At 50.2% G+C, this 19,056-nt stretch overlaps 1 protein-coding gene across 1 annotated transcript in view; it reads right to left on the minus strand.

Moving 5' to 3' along the window:
* SREBF2 (sterol regulatory element binding transcription factor 2) overlaps positions 1 to 19,056 on the minus strand; it is a 350,039-nt gene that overhangs the window by 288,127 nt on the left and 42,856 nt on the right. The window lies entirely within an intron of this gene.

The following is a 19,056-nucleotide window of genomic DNA, read 5'->3' on the forward strand; positions in this document are numbered from 1 at the left end:
ATCAACAAAATCAGTCCAGTCCTGAGTCTGTCTTCTGGGTCTCTCTGAACAACAACCTATATTGTTCAGTGGTTAAGCCAAACCCATCAATCAGAGCACTCTTCAGGACAGAGTAGTTGTTAGCATCCTCATCACTAACTGTGAGGAGCTTGTCCCTACCTTTTTCTGAAAAGGAGAGCCATAAGATTGCTGCCCACTGACTTTGGGGTACCTGCTGTACTTTGCAGGCCCTCTCCAAAGCAGTTATCCACTTGTGGATGTCATCCCCTGCTTTGTAGGGGGGCACAATCTTGCTTAGGTTTCTATTATCATAGGACCTATCTTTATCCTTAGGGATAATGCTGCCACCATTGGGTTCTAACCCACTCTCTCTATGCTCTCTAGCACGAGCAAGCTTCTCTTTGGCCAGGGCAACCATAAGTTCCTGTCTTTGAATCCTAAGAGCAGCTTCTTTCATTTTGGCCTCATGTTCTCTCCTCTGAGGGGAAGTCATCCCTCTCCGAGTAGGGATTCTAGGGCCATTAGAGGCATTGGAGTGCTGGGAGTCACTTGAGTGATTCCTGTTCCTCCTATACCCCTGGTTAAGTCTACTTGGAGGTCTGAATGGGACTGGCCCATCTTCAGCTCCAAGGTGACTTAGGTTGGCCTGGCTAAGCCTCCTGACTGTACCCTGGCTATACCCTTCTCATCAGAACCATCCACCCCCTCCTCTGAATCATCATCATCATCATCATCCTCATCATTATTATCATCATCAATAATAACTGGGGGATCTCTAGCATCTTCTGTTGGAGTCTGGACCTCTTCATCATCCTTAGGTACTGGCTCAGAGGTTCTTAGAGCCTCAGACTGTTCCAAGAGCTCTAGGAGTTGCTGAGTGGTAGGGTTGAACCCTTGTTTCAGCTTCCTTGTTGAACACAAATTTCTCAGCTCCTGAAAGGTGAGAAAATCAAATCTGGATGGAGTCTGGGGTTGGTCACTCTTCACAGTTGGAACTCCACTGGGTCCTTCTGTGCCAGCCATTTGCTCTAGTGAGGTGGATATGTTGCAATCTACCTACTCTATGTGTTCTCCTACTAAACCTTTTCTAGTAGTTGTAGTCAGGAGGGCTAAGCCCTATCCTCTACAACACTAAGTTCAGTAGAACTTAAATATACTATCTTGTTTTTATAGGTACCTGTATGATCTTTCACAAGGTATTGGCAAAGATAACAATGGTAAAACAACAGCAAGCTCAAATCCCAACCGCTGCCCACCAATGTGAGAAGTTGGCCTGATATATGATGTTCACTAGTTCTAGTAACCATCTTGTATCAGTCCAAACAACCCTTATGGTGATTGGTTGTAAGTCAACCTTATAGACCAGCTATCCTAGTGGTAGCGTGGACAAAGCAGTCTTAGGCTAAACTCTTTTGGCATGTGAAGCCAGCTGTATTACCATATGTAACCCCTTGAACACCAAGTGAAAGGACACCACACAGGATATATATTAAAAATATATATGTATTTATTACTACAAATAGTCCCCTGAACTCTGTATGAGCACAGAAGCAAACACGTTAAAACAATACAATTGATAAGTATATAAAAGTTGCCCAAATATGGATAGGCCCTGGTGGCCCATAAACCATATATTAAGTAAGTGGTATAAGAACCACGAATCGAACAGTGGTAAGGCCTAGGGCCTTGGGAATCGCTGGGGCTACGCTGTGATAACATTAGTTAAGAACTAGGAGGCCCACGGGATCTGGTTTGCAGTGCGCAAAGTTGGAAGCAGTTTACATTGAAGTCAATGGATGCATAAAAGTTAAAAAGGTGAAGGTAGGAAGTCTTCCAGTCAGTCTAGAACTTAACCCTTTGGAATCTGGACACTAAGAGTGTTAAACTACTCGGGGGGCACCAGAGTGCCAGCGTTACCTCACCCACAGGAAGCGGGTGCAGTGGAGCCAAAGTGTGTCGGAATTCTGCAGGAATTCAGATGGAGCCTTGGAGTGTTGATGCTGCAGGCGACCTGATGTGAAGGGTTCCGGTGGATCCAAGGGTGGATCTGAAGAGGTGAAGACCTGAAACCAGAGGGGACAATGTTCACAGTCACTAGCCAGTGACCGGCGTGGAACCAGGAAGGAACCAGGCGTTGTCGGGTGCCAACAGGTGATGTCGTGAAGCTGGTCTCTTCAGCAGCGTGGACTAGGCGACGATGACCAGGAGTCACTCATGAGCTGTCCCGCATAGGCTCTAGTTGATGGCAGAGTCGGCTTCTTGGTCGGAGCAAACAGGCCTTGGCTAATGGAAGCCACGCAGGAGACACAGAAGGCTTCTCACTCTAACCAGCAAGGTCAGAGGGGTTGCTGCTTTTGGGAGCAGCAAGGGGCAGTCTGGAGCAACCAGACCAGCATTGGAAAGTTGTTGTTTGGTCGCCAAAATGGCCACTAGCCAACGGACTAGTAACCGGATAGGCGCGTCGAGTGGAACAAAGCAGAAGGGCCCCACGCAGATCTCGTGAGAGTTGGAGGGCTGGTCCTTGGTGCAAATGTAGCTCGGTGGTGGGGCTTCTCAAGACCCAAAGCACAGCGATGAGGGTGCCTCAGGTGCTGCGCAGTCAGCTTCTCGTGGACTTTTCAAGAGGTCCGGTCCCATGTCTCAGGTCGCCTCCACTCGTCTCAGCTTTGCAGGAACTGTGGATCAGGCTGTTAGATGTCTGGGAGTCTGGTTCTGGTCAGGCTCGGGCTCCGGCGCGAGGCGGCGGCAAAGCAGTCGTTGATTGCTGGATGGTGCCTGTGTTCACAGGGTGGCCACAAGCAAGAGTCTTCAGTCTTCTGAGCAGCAGAACGTCGAAGGTCGAGAGTTTCTTCTTGTGTAGTCGAATTTCAGGGTAATCTGCCGTCTTGGGACTCAGCTCCTACTTTTAAACCAATTCTATGGGCTGGACTACCTACTAGGTCCCTCCTGTGGGTGAGACCAGGAAGGGGTGGTTACACCCCCTTTCATTTGTCCAGTTACGCGCCAGGGCTGGGGCTGAAGTGCCCCAGCACCGGTTTGAAATGGCCTATGCACGGGGACACCCCCGGGCATATCTGATTCTATTCAGCCCTACCTAACCAGATACACAAAATCCTGTCTGGGGTGGTGCTAGCACCTCCCAAGGCAGGAAACCCTTTGTCCAAGCCTCCCTCGCTGGAAGGACTCCCAGCAGCAGGAGGTCAGACTTGTGTCAGTGGTGGCAGCATCCATTTTGTGATGCTGAGGCTCAGTTTAACTTTAACCGGTGTTCAGGTTCCGTACATGCCGTGTCCCTCTAGAAGGGTGGAATGCTACCCGCGTCGCCAGAATTGGTGGGGGGGAGTATTCCAATTCGTATGACACCTTACTCAACATGTTTTGATAATGTCAAACCAGAGTTAGCATTTAACCGCGAGGCTCATAATGCACTTAAGAGAATATGGGATGACGCTATCAGGAAACAGCTAAAGGACATGGTTCCGAAAGCTGCAGACAGGCTCAGCTCATGCTAGAGCACCATCTCACACATAACCAAGCACTCTGCCTCCAGGATTGATAAGGCCTGCCATAGGAGTACCTTATAGGTTACTGTGTGTCCTTGTATGGGTTAGATATAGAGATACTATACCTAATGCAAAGGGTGATTACACCACCTTGCCCCAGCTGAGTGATCAGCCAGCTGTGTCAAATAGTAAGGACAGGCCAGGGGTGGCACAATACGTGCTGCAGCTCCTGGTAGGCCTTGGATGCACCTATGCCCTGGGTACCTAGGGTACACTGTACAGGGGCTCACAAGGTGATCCATGTTCCAATTGGTAAAGCACCTAAAGTGCCTTGGCATAAATTTAGAGTGAGAACAGCAGGATGTGGGTCTGATTGGCAGGCCCACAGCCACATTAAGTCATAAAGCAGTGAAGCAAAAAGCAAAAATTTGGGGTGACCATAGGATAGCAGACCCTACTCTCCTACAGTCTCCATCAAACTTTAGAATTACATAAAAAGTGCATCAGTTTGGCTTACCTAACTGCTGAATGCACAAGTTACTTACCTTCGGTAACAATATATCTGTAAGAAACAGTAGTTAGTGTAAGTTTCCTTACCTTAGAATATCCCCAGGCGTCAGCCTGGATCCGGAAAGTTTTGCGTAGCAGTACCCCTGCGCGTCGGTAGGCGTCGTCTGCGGCTCCGCGTCCGTGCCGGGATGACGGCGCCGGAGTACCTAGACGCCGCCCTAGCACGCTGACGTCAGTTCTTATACACAGCTTTTCCGCGCCAGGAACGCAGAGCCGTGATAAAAACAGACACTGGCGCCATAAAAAAAGCCTGATCAGGTAGCCTTAAAAAGGCTGAAATGGCAGAGAGGTAGCCCTTGATAGTGCCCAGAGCAAAGCCCTGCTGGGCAAGAGAAAGAAAAAAGAGGAGAACCTCTGAAAGGGGGGCAGAAAGAGGATTCACAGCCTTTGCTGTGCGCCATGCCACAAATGTATTCTACCTGCAAGCGTATACCGATTTTGTGGAGGGACGCCTGGCTGCCAGAATCACATCACAGACTTCAGGAGGCAAGTCAAATGGCCTCAACTGTCGCCGCTCAATCTCCACGCATGGAGGTGGAGACTGGACAGGTTTGGGTGGAGGACCGTCCCCTGCTGCTGCGACAGAAGGTCCTACTGAAGAGGCAGACGAATCAGGGGATCGACTGACATGCTGAGTAGCTTGGGATACCAGTATCTTAGTGCCCAGTACGGAGCCCCAGGGATGACTTGGGCCCGGTTGCGCCTGATCTTCTTCCGCACTCTGGGCAGAAGTGGTATAGGCGGAAAGGAATAGACTGCAGCTCCACTCGCGACGAAAAGAGTCTCAGAGCGAGTGCCGCCTTGGAAATTCCAACGCGCAGAACTGATGACATTGCGCCTTCTCTTCTGTGGCGAATAGATCTAACCAAGGCTCTCCCCACTGCTGAAAAAGACCTTGCGCCACGTCCGAGGTCAGACGCCATTCGTGATCCATCATGCACCGACGGCCTAGTTCGTCCGCCCTGGCATTCAGGGAACCTGCCAGGTGTTGAACCAACAGGGTCACGCCCTGAGGTTCCAGCCATTGCCAGAGGCGCAGAGCCTCCTGACACAGGGTCCACTTCCCCACACTTCCCTGTTTGTTGGAATACCACATGGCGGTGGTATTGTCCGTGAACACCTGCACTACACTCCCCAGGACAGAGGGGAGGAATGCTCTCAGTTCAAGTCGGATCGCCCGCAGCTCCAGAAGGTTGATGTGGAGCCGGGACTCCGCCAGAGACCAGAGGCCTCTGATCTCCGCCTCCCCATGTGGTCCCCCAAGCCCAGGAGGGGCGTATCCGTCACGACTACGTGCTCCGGTTGGGGTAGGGAGAGGGATCTGTCACTGACCCAATCACGGTCCGTGAGCCACCACTGCAACTGTCTCGCAGTGCCCTGCGTGTTCAGGACGTGGTCGGACAGGTTGCCTTGATGCTGGGCCCACTGAAACTTCAGGTCCCACTGCAGAGCCCCCATCTGCCACTGGGCGTAATGCACCAGAAGGATGCAGGAGGCCATCAGTCCCAGAAGCCGCAGCGTCAACCTGACTGAGACTCGGGATAAAGGCTGAAAGATCGGAATCAGAGCCTGAATATCCCGAACCCGCTGTTCGGGAGGATACACCCAGAACCGCTCCGATGAAGAGGATCTTCTGAGGGGGACACAGGTGTGACTTTGGCACATTGATGGAGAACCCCAGCAGGTGCAGGAGGTCGGCCATATTCTGGAGGTGGCTGACGACTGTCTGGGGCGAGCCCGCCTTCAACAACCAGTCGTCGAGATAGGGGGAAGACTGGCACGCCCAATCTGCGCAGATGAGCTGCCACCACCGCCATCACTTTAGTGAACACCCGAGGGGCGCTGGTAAGGCCGAAGGGGAGCACAGTAAACTGAAAGTGCTCGTGGCCTACTGTGAACCGCAGGTAGCGCCGGTGGGCCGGCAGGACGGGGATGTGAAAATAAGCATCCTGCAAGTCCAACGCCACCATCCAGTCTCCAGGGTCTAGGGCAGCTAAGACCTGAGCCAAAGTCAGCATCTTGAACTTCTCCTTCCGGAGGAAGCCGTTGACTTTCCGCAGGTCCAAGATAGGACGTAGGCCCACTTTGTCCTTCTTGGGAACCAGAAAGTAGTGGGAGTAACAACCACACCTGACTTCTGGCCCAGGAGCGCGCTCAATGGCCCCCTTGGCCAAGAGGGCCGTAACTTCCTCTTGCAGAAGTTGCAAGTAATCCCCCGACACGCAGTAGTATTGCGGTGGCATGGCTGGAGGAGTCGCCTCAAAGTGGAGGGAGTAGCCCCTTCGGACGATTTGCAGCACCCACCTCTCCGATGTGATGGTGCGCCAGTGGAGGAGGTGATGGCGAACTCTGCCCCCCACTGGCGTTGAATGGGCCTGAAAGCTCGGACTAGGAAGGCTTTGAGGCGGATGCTGCGGGGGTGGATGTGGACTGGCCTCACCACTGTCCCCTGGCACTGCCACGGCGGTTACCACATCTGCCGCCGCTGGATATTAAGTCTGCGGCCTGTGGCTGGCAGGACCTGAGGGGGCGCCCCTTCCTTGGCCACAAAAGGAGCGAAAGGCAGACGTTTGCTGGCGCTTGCCCGACAGGCCCAAGGACTTGGCCGTAGCCCTGGAGTCCTTGAAACGCTCAAACTCACTGCCTGCCTTGTCGCCAAAGAGGCAACGGCCATCAAACGGCATGTCCATGAGGGAATTCTGCACATCAGCAGAAAAGTTGGCGGACCTCAGCCAGGCATGGCGCCGAACCGCCACCATCGTGGAAATCGCCCTGCCCAGAGAGTCCGTGGTATCCAGCCCACATCGGATAGAATACTGTGCTGCATCTCGCCCTTCCGCAAGGGCTTGAGCGAGTTTGACCCGGGCCTCCTCTGGGCAACCTGGCAGCACTTCCGCGACCGTGTCCCACAGAGAGTGGGTATAACGGCCCAAAAGGCAAGCGGTGTTGAGCGATCACAACCCCAAACTGAGTGAGGAGAACAGCTTCTTACCGAATTGCTCATACCTTTTGGATTCCCGATCAGGTGGAGCAGTCGGGTATGTGGTCTGGGAGTTAGAGGCCTGGATAACCAGGCTCTCGGGGTGGGGTGGGTGGACAGGAAGCTAGGGTTGCCCGGGGCCGGGCGGTGGCTCGTGGCCACGTTCCGATCTACAGGGGGACATGTAGCGGGCCTGGACCAAGTGCCCAACAGAACGTCAGTAAGGGCCTCATCAAACGGCAGTAGAGGCTCCGAAGAGCTTGCCTGCGGTTTAAGGACCTCGGTGACGAGGTTAGTCTTCACGGCCGCGACGGGGAGAGTTCAAGAGCCAAGGCCTTGGCCGCCCTGGTTTGCACCACGCTGTAAGCAGCCCCCTCCTCCGTAGCCACGGTAAGAGGGGAGACAAAGCCAGTGTCGGGCGAAGTGTCCAAACCACTGGCCTCCCCTAGATCCGCTGCCCAGTCCTGAAACGACTGGCACTCCCGTGCCAGAGGGTCCTCAGACCCCTCCCAATCCCCCTCGCCTCCCATCTCCTGATAATCAGGGTCAAAGGATTGGGCCGGATCATAGAAGAATTGGTCTTCTCTCGGCGTCGAATGCGGCGTCAAACGATGTCGGCCCGACGCCGGATCCGGACCGGGGGAAGGACCGGGGACAACGACGTCCGGGGCGGCGTCGGGGGCGACACCCTGAGAGTTGGCACCGGCGGAGGGGTCGTAAGGTCGACCAGGGCCGCCCCGAATCCAGAGCCGGAACCGGTGAGGTCCTGCGGCGTCGGGACTGAAGTCGTCGACGGCGCCGGGGCCGAAGCACACGGCCCGCTTGGGCTCCCAGTCAGCGCTGGGGGGGCCCGAAGGCGCCACAGCGGGACCCGACGGAGGAGAGAGCAACCTCATGGCCATGAGGAAGGCATCAATCTCCTCCGGCGTCGCGTTCAGCCCAGGGACCAGCGGTTATGGAGCTGGTAACGGTGGCTCCGGCGGGCGTTGTCGCCTGAACCCCCGGCCTGCGTCGGGGGGAGTCGGAAGAGCAATGTCGTCTCTTTGACTTCTTGTGCCTCTTACCTGAGGACATTGAGCCAGACGAATGGTGTCGACTCGCCGAGCTTCGATGACTGTGGCCCCGCGACCGGTCCTTCGACCTCCTCCTCGACCTGGACCGTGAACGGCGCGGTGCCGACTGCCGGAGCTCGAGGCGCTTACGGGACCGCTCCCACCTAGCCTTTGACGTCAAGGCCCGGCAGTCGGGGCACGACTTGTCATCATGGTCAGCCCCAAGGAAATACAGGCGCCGGCGATGGGGGTCGGTAACCGACATCGGTCGGTAACTGACATCAGTCGGTTGCAATCGGCACAGGGCTTGAACCCGGGCATCCCTACGACTCGAAACAGGTCAAAAAAGTTAGTCAAAAAGTGACTAAGGAGTACTGCTTTTTCCGGATCTGCGCTTGCTGGTGCGGAAAAAAGAAGAACTGACGTCAGTGCGCACGGGCAGCGTCTAAGTACTCCGGCGACGTCATCCCGGCACCAACGACAGACGCGCAGGGGTATTGCTACGCAAAACTTTCCGGTGCCAGTCTGACGCCTGGGGATATTCGAAGGTAAGGAATCTAACATTTACAGGTTTTTACGCGTTTTAAAAAAATAGCATACTATACCCTTTCCACTCCATGTACCCCAGCAAGATTCTGACATATCTCACTATACTTTTCTTTCTCTGACTACAAAGTGAGAGGAGTTTGTAAAAACGAATCCCCATGTTAAAACAAGCATTGGTAAAGCTGATTGGTCTCAGCAATGCTACAGCTATTGGCTTTGTCTATGGCAATGTATTTTAGCCATGTTATGTAGCAGTTGGGAACATAGGGTGACATTTATAGTTTTCACTTAATATATTTTGGGTAAATTGCTGTGAAATGTTCGACTTAGCAAATATTACATAAATGCAATATTATAATGCAACACATTATGAGGAGACCTCCAAATACAGTGCCCCCCCCCCCCGCCGGAAACCCCGACCCCGTGTTTGGATTCGACCTTTAATCTTACTCCAAGAAGCTCCACCCACACATCGGATAAAAGAGCAGTGAAGAATGGTTTAATCGGTTTGATGTAACTAAATGCGCTAAATTTGGCAAGACACTAATGGTAGCTTAAAAACAGAAATATTCGGAGAAATATATTTAATGGTACAACAGAGTACATTTTTCAAATCGATTGGCAAGGATAAAAAACATTGACCTAATGTAAAATGCCAGTGGTTCGTAGTGCAGTGTGTTCCATTGCGTCAAATAACCAGGACAAGGCAGCTGAGCTATTGCTGGCATCGCAAGATTTCGCTTGAGCAATGCCACTGTATCGGCGTATGTTTAGACATCCTTATGTGTATCGTTCAAAGTAACATCCTGTTAGTACAAAACGAAAAAAAAGCAGTGGTTCCCGTTCAGCTCAAGTGATCCTGGAATGCTTTCAGCTAAATCAATAGAGACAGTAAGACAGAAAGATAGAAGGGACAGACACGGTGAGGAGAGTGACAGAGTCGATACGTAAAAAATAAGGAGGGGTCATGCAGCGATTAGGGAGGTGGCGGGGGACAGGTCAAGAAGCGGGAGGAGAGTGAGGGACGGCAATTGTAAAATGACGGGGGTTCGTAACGCAGCATGTTCCTGTAGAGAATCCCCACCTCCGCTGCACACATGATAAATTATACACAAGGGCAATTTTGACGGAGTGGCATTTGAAAAACTCTCTTTCCCTGCCTGCGCTGATGTGCACACATTTACCACCAGAAGCACTGCTACAGCGACAAGTTTTTAACTACACGGACATACAGAAAATACAACGAGAAACAACGGACCTTCTTCATTCCAAGATGGCCGCCGATCATACAAAGGAAAGGAAATCCTTCTATAAAACACGCCGACACACACACACACAAATATATGTATTCGCTAGTGACACACCCAGAAAGCACAGAGATTATTTTCTAACCGTTATTACAGTAGTGACAGCAGAGCAAGCGAACCAGGTGGCGAGCAACAAAATGGTAATCAATGGTGTGCGCTTAAGAAATCTCAAGTACACATGGCAAATGTTCTTTTAGGATCAACAAACAACTACATTTGTGTGTGGCTGTGGAGCGGTGGGAACAAACAGGAGGGAGGTGTGAGACGGAAAATGCGCCCTCAGAAACCAGCAAATGTGATGAGGTAAGAACAAGATTTACAGGACTGTTTACAGAAACGGCGCTAGGTGAGAGCGCTCATGTGAAATGCTCAAAATCAATCTAAAAAGTAGTTCTAAAACCAGATGCTTTACTTGGACCTGTAAATGGATAGTAGTAATTGGTCACTGCTCTCTGGGAGGGCTAAATACAGAAAGAGGCATGACATAGAAGCTGTGGACAAATGGGGAGAAAGAATAGTTGAGCGAAGATGGAGCCAGCAAATGTGAAGCCCATGGGCGGCTTGAAGACCACAAAGTATATACAACATGTCTCTTCGAGCCAGCGCATAAGCTGTCTAGAGCCGAGACCTAAACAACATAAGCAGTTAATGGTCAGAAGACATAGCTTGACATTTGACCTCTAACTTTGAAGCGCAGCAAATGTGGCAAGATACATACCGAATGTAAAGGCATCTTTTGTCATTGCTTGGACTTCTGCGACCCACCGTTTGGGAAACACTGGTCTAGAAAATCCACATAGATACAGAATTCTGGAAAGGTTTTAAGTGTTTAAAGCATTTATGAAAATGTTTTAAACAATGAAAACATTCACATTAATCACCAGCAGTTTATAAAAGTTTACATGGATGTCTGTCTCTGGTGTTGTACAGTGGTCACCAGGCAGACATCCATGTAAACTTTTATAAACTGCTGGTGATTAATGTGAATGTTTTCATTGTTTAAAACTTTTGCATAAATGCTATAAAACACTTAAAAACTTTCCAGAATTCAGCATTTTTGTGGACTGTCTTGGGTGTTGTACAGTGATCCCCAGGCAGTTCGGCTATACATAAGTCTGGCAGAGAAATATAAACAGCCAATTTAACTCAGCAGACTTATGTTTTTTCTGGCAGTCAAGAAACTGTTGCACACAAATGGCTCCTAATAAGGGGTCTTGGAAACTGTAAAAATGTGGGCAATAATTGGAGTGGATGAGAGTCCTCCACAGGGAATATGACCACCAGCCTGTCAGGGTAAAACACTATTTAAATAATTTAAAGCAGTGTTCAAGACCCTTGCAGCTATGGCTAAGAGCAGACATGGTTAACTTAGGAAAATGTGTAAATTATTTAAGCAGTAACAAAACTGTTAAAAAGTTACAACACAATAAAAATTCCACAACCAATTCAATCAAATGTACTTTATTCGATAAAAAATTATCATAAAAGTATGTACATCCAAAAGTCCATATTTTAAAAAACTCGCAATACAATAGAACTTCATAAATAAGACACGCTAGGCATCATGCCACTACATTAAAAATGCATAAAACAGAATCAATAAATAAAATTTGATAACCATATAAGCAATACATCAAGGGGCAGACCTAGTCTTTACCGGGCTGCTAATTTTCGCTAGGAGCTTTGATCTTATTAGCCATGCGCAGCCCAAATATTTTGCTACGCCACAGACCACAGTAAGGGAGGAGGTATCAGTTTTTAAGATAAGAAGTGCCACCCGATAATTCTTAAAACAAAGTTTCCTGCAAACAGGCTTAAGCCATTTGGTTCTAGCCTCCCTGTAAGCTGGGCACGCGAAGAGGAAATGGGCAATGGACTCATTAGGTGCTACGCAGCCTGGACGAGAGGCAGATGATGGATTGCGCCGGTTCCAGGCTGCTGTCACTTAATTTAGCGGGAGGGTCCCAATTCTTAACTTCAAATAAAGTGCCCTATCCCTAGGTGTTTGGATGAGATCGAGAAAGGGTTCTAATTTGCGGACAGGTTTATGCTCCAGGAACTGCTCTGTGAGTTTCCCCATGTTAGAGTTGTACATCTCTTCTGCCTGCACCCATAACCAATAGGCACATTTTAAAACCTGCTTGGTTGGCGGAACCTGATTGACCCAAGCATCCCCAAACCCTATGTCGGATGGATAAAAGCTGCCTAAGGTTAGAGATCCATTTGATCTGGTTTCCTGTGTCTGCTGCTATTAATTCGCTAAGGGCGGCAGCATAGTTGGACAACTCAGGAGTCCTTCTTATGCATGCCCAAAAAAGTAGGGGGTGGAGGCGTGCAATGTCCTTTATAGAGCGTCTCCCCATGTCCTGATATAGGGGCTTCAGTGGTGTAGAGGTTCGGAGTGAAACCAAACCTCTAAAGAACTTATTTTCGGATCTTACAAGTTCGATGGTGTTCTCAAAGCCAAATAATTTAGACCCATATAGGGCTGAGGGCAGCGCTTTGCCCTCATAGACTGCAAGGGCCGGGGCCACTGGCCTACTTGTAGAAAGTTGTTGTTCTCTTAGGATAGCTCCAGACACCCGTTTATGACTGAGGAGCATCTTGGCCATGTGGGAACTCCACTTCATACAGTTGGAGACCCGGATTTCCAAATAGTCAAAAGACTTGACGGTGTCAAGTGGAGTATCATTAAGATTAATGCCATTCCTAAAGCGTTTTGAGGGTCTTATTGTCATTAGCTTGGTTTTGCTGGTATTAATTGACAGCCCTCGAGATTCGCAAAAGAGGCTAAACCGATTTAAAAGTTTTTGCAGGCCACCCAGTGTTTTGGAGATCAGGAGGGTGTTGTCGGCGAAAAGGAGGGTTGGGGTTTTCTCCCCTGCCAAAATAGGAGCGTCTGCTGGTTCTTCTCTTAGATGATCTACCACCCTGTTCACAAATAGAAAGAACAGGGTCGGGGCCAGCACGCAGCCCTGGCGTACCCCCCTGCTCACCACGACCCTCTCCGTCAGCTGCCCCTGTGAGCCCCACCTGACTCCGTCATAATAATCCACATGGAGGCGTTTGATAAAATCAAGAATTAGGGGAAGATGCCCAATTCATGCAGAACCTGTCAGAGCTTGGCACGAGGGACAAGATCAAATGCGGTCTTCAGATCTATGAAGGCCAGATATAAACTGGCTTTCCCAATCAACACTGTTTTCCAGTGGATCATAAAAAATCTGAAGACCTGATCCATCGTGCCCACCTTCTGTCTAAAGCCTGCCTGATAATGTGAGAGTATGTTCCCATCTTCCATGCAGGACCTTAACCTCATAAGGAGCACCCGGCCAACCACCTTTTGTATCACATTGATTAAACTAATCGGCCTGTAGTTGGCAGGGTCCTCCATATTCCCCTTTTTAGGTCCAGGACCTAAAGGCTGCGCTTGCTCAGTCTCCGGTCGGAGATTTAATGTTTTTGAGTACGGGCTTGAACCCGCCTCTCTCCTCCATCTCTCCTCCATTGGCTGGCTTCCTAAACGGAGGCCAGCCATTGGAGGAGAGGGGCATCACTCTAATCAAGCCCCGTCTCTTTTGGATTCGGGGGCGTGTTTTTGGCGTTCTTTGCACCTGTGACGTCCTCCGTCACTCAGAAGCCAAGAACACGCCCCCGAATCCGAAAATGTTTGGCCGCCTTTTTTTGTTGTTGTTGCCCGGAACGGGGCAGAAGTTGCCCTGTAGACCGCTTGCTCATGTCAGACCCCAAACAGTGGGTGCCACAGAAAGCACCCGACAAGCTAGTTTCCCCGAAGCCCCCCCCACAAGCAGCCCCGCTTCCGGGCGGAGATGAGGCTTCGCAATGGCACCTTCCTGATGCTGCTGCTGGCTCTGTGTGCCTTCGTCTCTCTGTCTTGGTACACGGCCTTCAGCGGCGGCCCCAAAGGTGAGTACCCAGCCCCCCCCCCCCCCCCACATGCAGCCCCCTGATGCCGGGCGGAGGAGATGAGGCTTTGCAATGGCACCTCCGGCTCAACGCTGCTGCAACATCCGTGGAGCCAGTGGGTGAGTGATCTGTGCTGGTGGGATCCGTTAGGATGCTTTGTACCCCTCCAGCGCTGGCCCAGAGGAATATGCGAACTATGCGGAGGCGACACGGCCACAGCGGGCGGATTCGCGGGCAGGGCACGGCCACGCCGGCCAGTTGTCACCGAAAAGGAATGTGCCCCTACTCGCCTCTCGGGGCTATCTACACGGCCTTCAGCGGCGGCCCCAAGGGTGAGTACCTGCCCCCCCACACATGCAGCCCCCGCTGCCGGGCGGAGGAGAGGAGGCTTTGCAATGGCACCTCCGGCTCAACGGTGCCGCAACATCCGTGGAGCCAGCGGGTGAGTGATCTGTGCTGGTGGGATCAGGTCGGATGCTTTGCACCCCTCCAGCGCTAGCCCGGAGGAATATACAAACTATGCGGAGGCGACACGGCCACAGCGTGCGGATTCGTGAGCAGGGCACGGCCACGCCGGGCAGTTGTCACCGAAAAGGAATGTGCCCCTACTCACCGCTCGGGGCTATCTATGAATCCGTAGGCAGTGAAATAGCCCGCTCTCTCCGGCCACCCCTTCCTTAGCTGAGGAGTGCTACAGCCCCATATACCTTTCGATTTCATTTGAATTATTTTTTTTCTGGAGCAGAATGTGACTGTAACCGCCTAGCAAGGTACAAGCCAGTTTGCTGTGCTGACGTGGCCCATGGAGAGCTTATGTTACGCCACTTGCCAGCAGCAAGCAGCATCCCAGCTGCCAGAAAGTTATCTGAAAATAAACATCGTTTTTTTTCCCCTTTCACCAAAGATTTATTACACTCTAAAGACAACCCACCCCACGACCTATCACTGTAGCTATGTAAACGGAAGAACTAATCAGACACCAGTTGGCAGTTGAGTATGATAGTGACCTTTCGTTTAAATCCAATGGAAAGCGGGCCCCAACTCCCACTCAACTTCCGGTGGTGGCATTTGGAGCCAAAATTAGCAAACTCAGCAGCTGCAGCTTTTACAATGGCGAGAGAAAAGAGCAGCCCGGGGCAAGAAAACAGGCACTTTGTATAAATAGCGCACACTGTCAAACAAATCCACTTCCGGATCTCGAGTGGATGAGGTAACGGTGACAAGCATTGGGCTGAGAACGGCGACGACGTCGTAACCCATTGCTATAGCCGAGCTCCCACGTTCAAAGCGCATGCACCTCCTACTACAGGTCTTTACCTTTGAATTCTGGGACTCGTAGTCCTACCTTTAGAATGAGTTTAACAGAACTGAAATCCCTGCATGGAACGTTAAAAATCTGAACTGGATGAGATAGTCACGCCAGGGAAATTTGATAGCTTTGCATTCCAATATTTGGATCCACATACAGGTCGTCCAATGCACCTCGATCCGGACTTGCAGCATCTTCTGAAATGTTAGTCATGAGATTCACAGATTGCGGGTCAGAAATTCACAGACCTCACCAGCCACTGCACTTTTTACAAGCACTTTAAATAGACAGCTCGTGCAAAGCCCCTCATTCTTCACCTACATTGCTGTCTAGTAGTGACGTTTCCGCCGCGATCTCCCCCCCGGTGGAATATTGCTGGCATATGTCTCGGTGTGGGCATAGATCCTCGGAGGCTTATTCGGGAAGAGGGGTAACTGCTGCCACAGTGCAACATCACATATTTCAAGCTTGCAGGATTGGAAACGTTTGTGTCAGATAAGGAGGATCAAAAAGAGTTGTTACTGAACGCCAGAGATAGTGTCAATTGCTCTAAAATTTTGAGTCTGGGTGGAGGGCTTGTGGATGGAAGAGAGTAGTGGAGTGAATGAGGGGAAAAGAGGCAGAGATGTGTCTGTGTCTGTCTGTGTCTGTCTGTGTCTGTCTGTCTGTCTGTCTGTCTGTCTGTCTGTCTGTCTGTCTGTCTGTCTGTCTGTCTGTCTGTCTGTCTGTCTGTCTGTCTGTCTGTCTGTCTGTCTGTCTCTGTGTGGATAGCTTTTTTTTGTAGGTGGCTCTCACCGTCCTGAGTTGCTCACACCTTCATTACAGATCAAAGGGCTTTTACCCTCGTGTAGCCTTAAACCCCCTTCTTTCCAGAGATCTAGACACAGGGAATGTTGGTGCTGAAGTCCTCCTTCCCGGCTCCTGAGCACCCGTCTCTCTTCAGACATGTCCACTACGAGAATCTGCGGCCTCAGCGGGGGCTTGGTGTCCACACTGGTACTGCACCCCTTGGACCTCGTCAAGATCCGCTTTGCAGGTAACCTCTCTTACCTATCACTCTTTCACCAATCTCAATCCTCTAGTTTATTTTATGTGACGTTCCTGGTTGAGCGCCCATGCTCACCATCCATTCATGGCGGGGTATGCCTCAACGGTGCCCTGTAAGAACTGTAGAGGTTTACTGTTGTGATGTTTGTGGCGCTACAATAGTAGGGGAAAAATGTAATGCAGAACATATTTCAAGCTTGCAGGATTGGAAACGTTTTTGTCAGATAAGGAGGATCAAAAAGAGTTGTTACTGAACGCCAGAGATGGTGTCAAACGCTCTAAAATTTTGAGTCTGGGTGGAGGGCTTGTGGATGGAAGAGAGTAGTGGAGTGCCTGAGGGGAAAAGAGGCAGAGATCTGTGCGTGTGGCGCTGTCTGTGCGTGTGGCGCTGTCTGTGCGGGTGGCTGTGCGGGTGGCTCTGTGTGTGTGGGTGGCTGTGTGTGTGTGGGTGGCTGTGTGTGTGGCTGTGTGTGTGTGGGTGGCTCTGTGTGTGTGGGTGGCTCTGTGTGTGTGGGTGGCTCTGTGTGTGTGGGTGGCTCTGTGTGTGTGGGTGGCTCTGTGTGTGTGGGTGGCTCTGTGTGTCTGGGTGGCTCTGTGTGGGTGGGTGGCTCTGTGTGTCTGGGTGGCTCTGTGTGTGTGTAAATGCAATAGGTTATGCATATGCGAGCGATTAAGCTATTGGCATTGTAAATGACAATGCCATTTATTTAACATTAAGCTATTGGCAATGTAAATGACAATGCTATTTATTTATGATTTAAAAAAAAAAGTCATGAGCAATGGCAATAGCTCTACCATTAATAATGCCGAGACCATTGCATTGTAAATGCTTGATGTAGATTGTTACCACCTCCGCACCCTTCCATGAATCAGGAACATCATATCCCCTGGCAATCAAGTTCATCAATAGCAAAATGAATTGGGCCCATGGCTTCGTATCATGCAGAAGCAGATCTCCAGGAAGACCGTCGGGTCCGGCAGCCTTTCCGTGAAATATACTCTCTATTGCTAGGAGTACCTCGTGTAGGTCAAAGCATTCAGATGGCAAAGGAGCCCCAGGGGTAAATATGTAAGTCTCACTCAGAGCAGACAGGGGACCCACTTAGCGCGAAATATAGGTTCGAAAAGTGATCATGCCATTGTTGCCCTGTGATGTGATTTGGGATTGGATCAGATCCTTTTCTAAACCCTCTATTGATTAGCTCCCAGAACATGATGGAATCTTTCTGTTGAGAGGCATATTTAAGCTCCTGCCAATGGGCCTCATCCAAGTTACGCTTGGCTGCCACTCGTGCCCTAGAGTAGTCCTTTCTTGCTACTCTAATTACCAAAGGATCCTTTTTCATTACAGCAAGAGATAGGGCCTGCCTCTTCTCCCTACATGTTGCTGTATACCAATGATTTGTGGATCTTGGTGAGCGTCTCTTTGTTGCCCTGCTCACTTGTACAATAAAAAACGATCCTAGCTTGTCTATTGTTTCTTGATAAAATAAAGGAAAAGTGGATGAATTCTCAACGTCGCCATAGGTCATTACGAGCTCCTTTGTCTTTTGGGCAAGGAGTTCCCTAATATTATGCAATTTGTGTTCTTGATGGGAAACCCTATGCCCCTTGAGGCGTCTATTGCAATTTGAGGGGAACGCATCTTTTGTCGACATTTGAGGAGGAATGGGAACCTTTTCCGTGGTAGATGACCAACCGTTATTAATTTGCATACATAAGGTATTGTGGTCACTATCCAAGGTATGCTTAACAACCATATCCAAAAGTTCACTCCATAGACTAATGTCTAACAAAATGTAGTCTATACGGGACGGGGAGCTAATTCTATTAAAGGTGTTTGCCCCGCTTATATCAGAGCATGATTTGAATAGCCCTCTGTGACCACTTCTTGATGGGAGCTATATTAAGGATCGGTATAGACCATTTAGTGTCCTCTTCATTAATTCCCAGAAAGTCCTCACTACTCAGGGGTTCGAAAGTGCAATTGAGGTCCCCGGCTACTATCATGTTGGAGTGCGTCGAAATGCGGGCTAACTCGCACTCCAATGCTGTTATAGTTGCTGATGTTTGGGCACCAGGAGAACCTCTTGCATAAATATTAAAAAGCTCCCCTCTAATGGTCAGGTGTGTGAGAAGTTGGCCTGATATTCAGTGTTCACTATTCTAGTGAGCACTTTGTATCAGTCCAAACAACCCTTATGGTGATTGGTTGTAAGTCAACCTTATAGACCAGCTATCCTAGTAGCGTGGATACGAGCAGTCTTCGGGCTAAACTCTAGAGGGCGTGTTAAGCCAGCTGTTATACCATCACATATACCCCTCGAACACCAAGTGAAAGGACACCACACAAGTGTTATGAAAATAAACAGTGTATTTATTAAAATCACAACAGCCCTGTACTCTTTATGAGGACAGGGTACTAAGCACACAACAAAACTCTTACGAAAATACTTTGAACTGCACAATTTACACAAATGCCCGAGGGGCACGAAAAACCATATACTCTAAAAGTGGAATGTAAAATTACTAGCAGGTAAGTACTGGACTAATAGGCTTTGGAATCGCTAGGACTAAGTTACTGAACCTTCAGATTACTAGTAGGAGGCCTAGGGGAATCGGGTGCAGAGTGTGCACTCTCACGCGGGATGCGGGACAAAGTCTATGGGAGCTCTTAAAGGCAAAGTTAGTGTTCTCGGGCGAACCCGATAAGGTAGATCGAAAACGACAGTGGATATGGACCCTTGGATAGTGAGGCTATGCTGGGGCACCGAAATGCCGAAGTTACCTAGCCCAGGGGCTGCAGCTGCATAGG

Source organism: Lissotriton vulgaris, chromosome 1_1 (assembly GCF_964263255.1).
Source record: "Lissotriton vulgaris chromosome 1_1, aLisVul1.2, whole genome shotgun sequence".
In the NCBI taxonomy this organism is placed as follows: Eukaryota; Metazoa; Chordata; class Amphibia; order Caudata; family Salamandridae; genus Lissotriton; species Lissotriton vulgaris.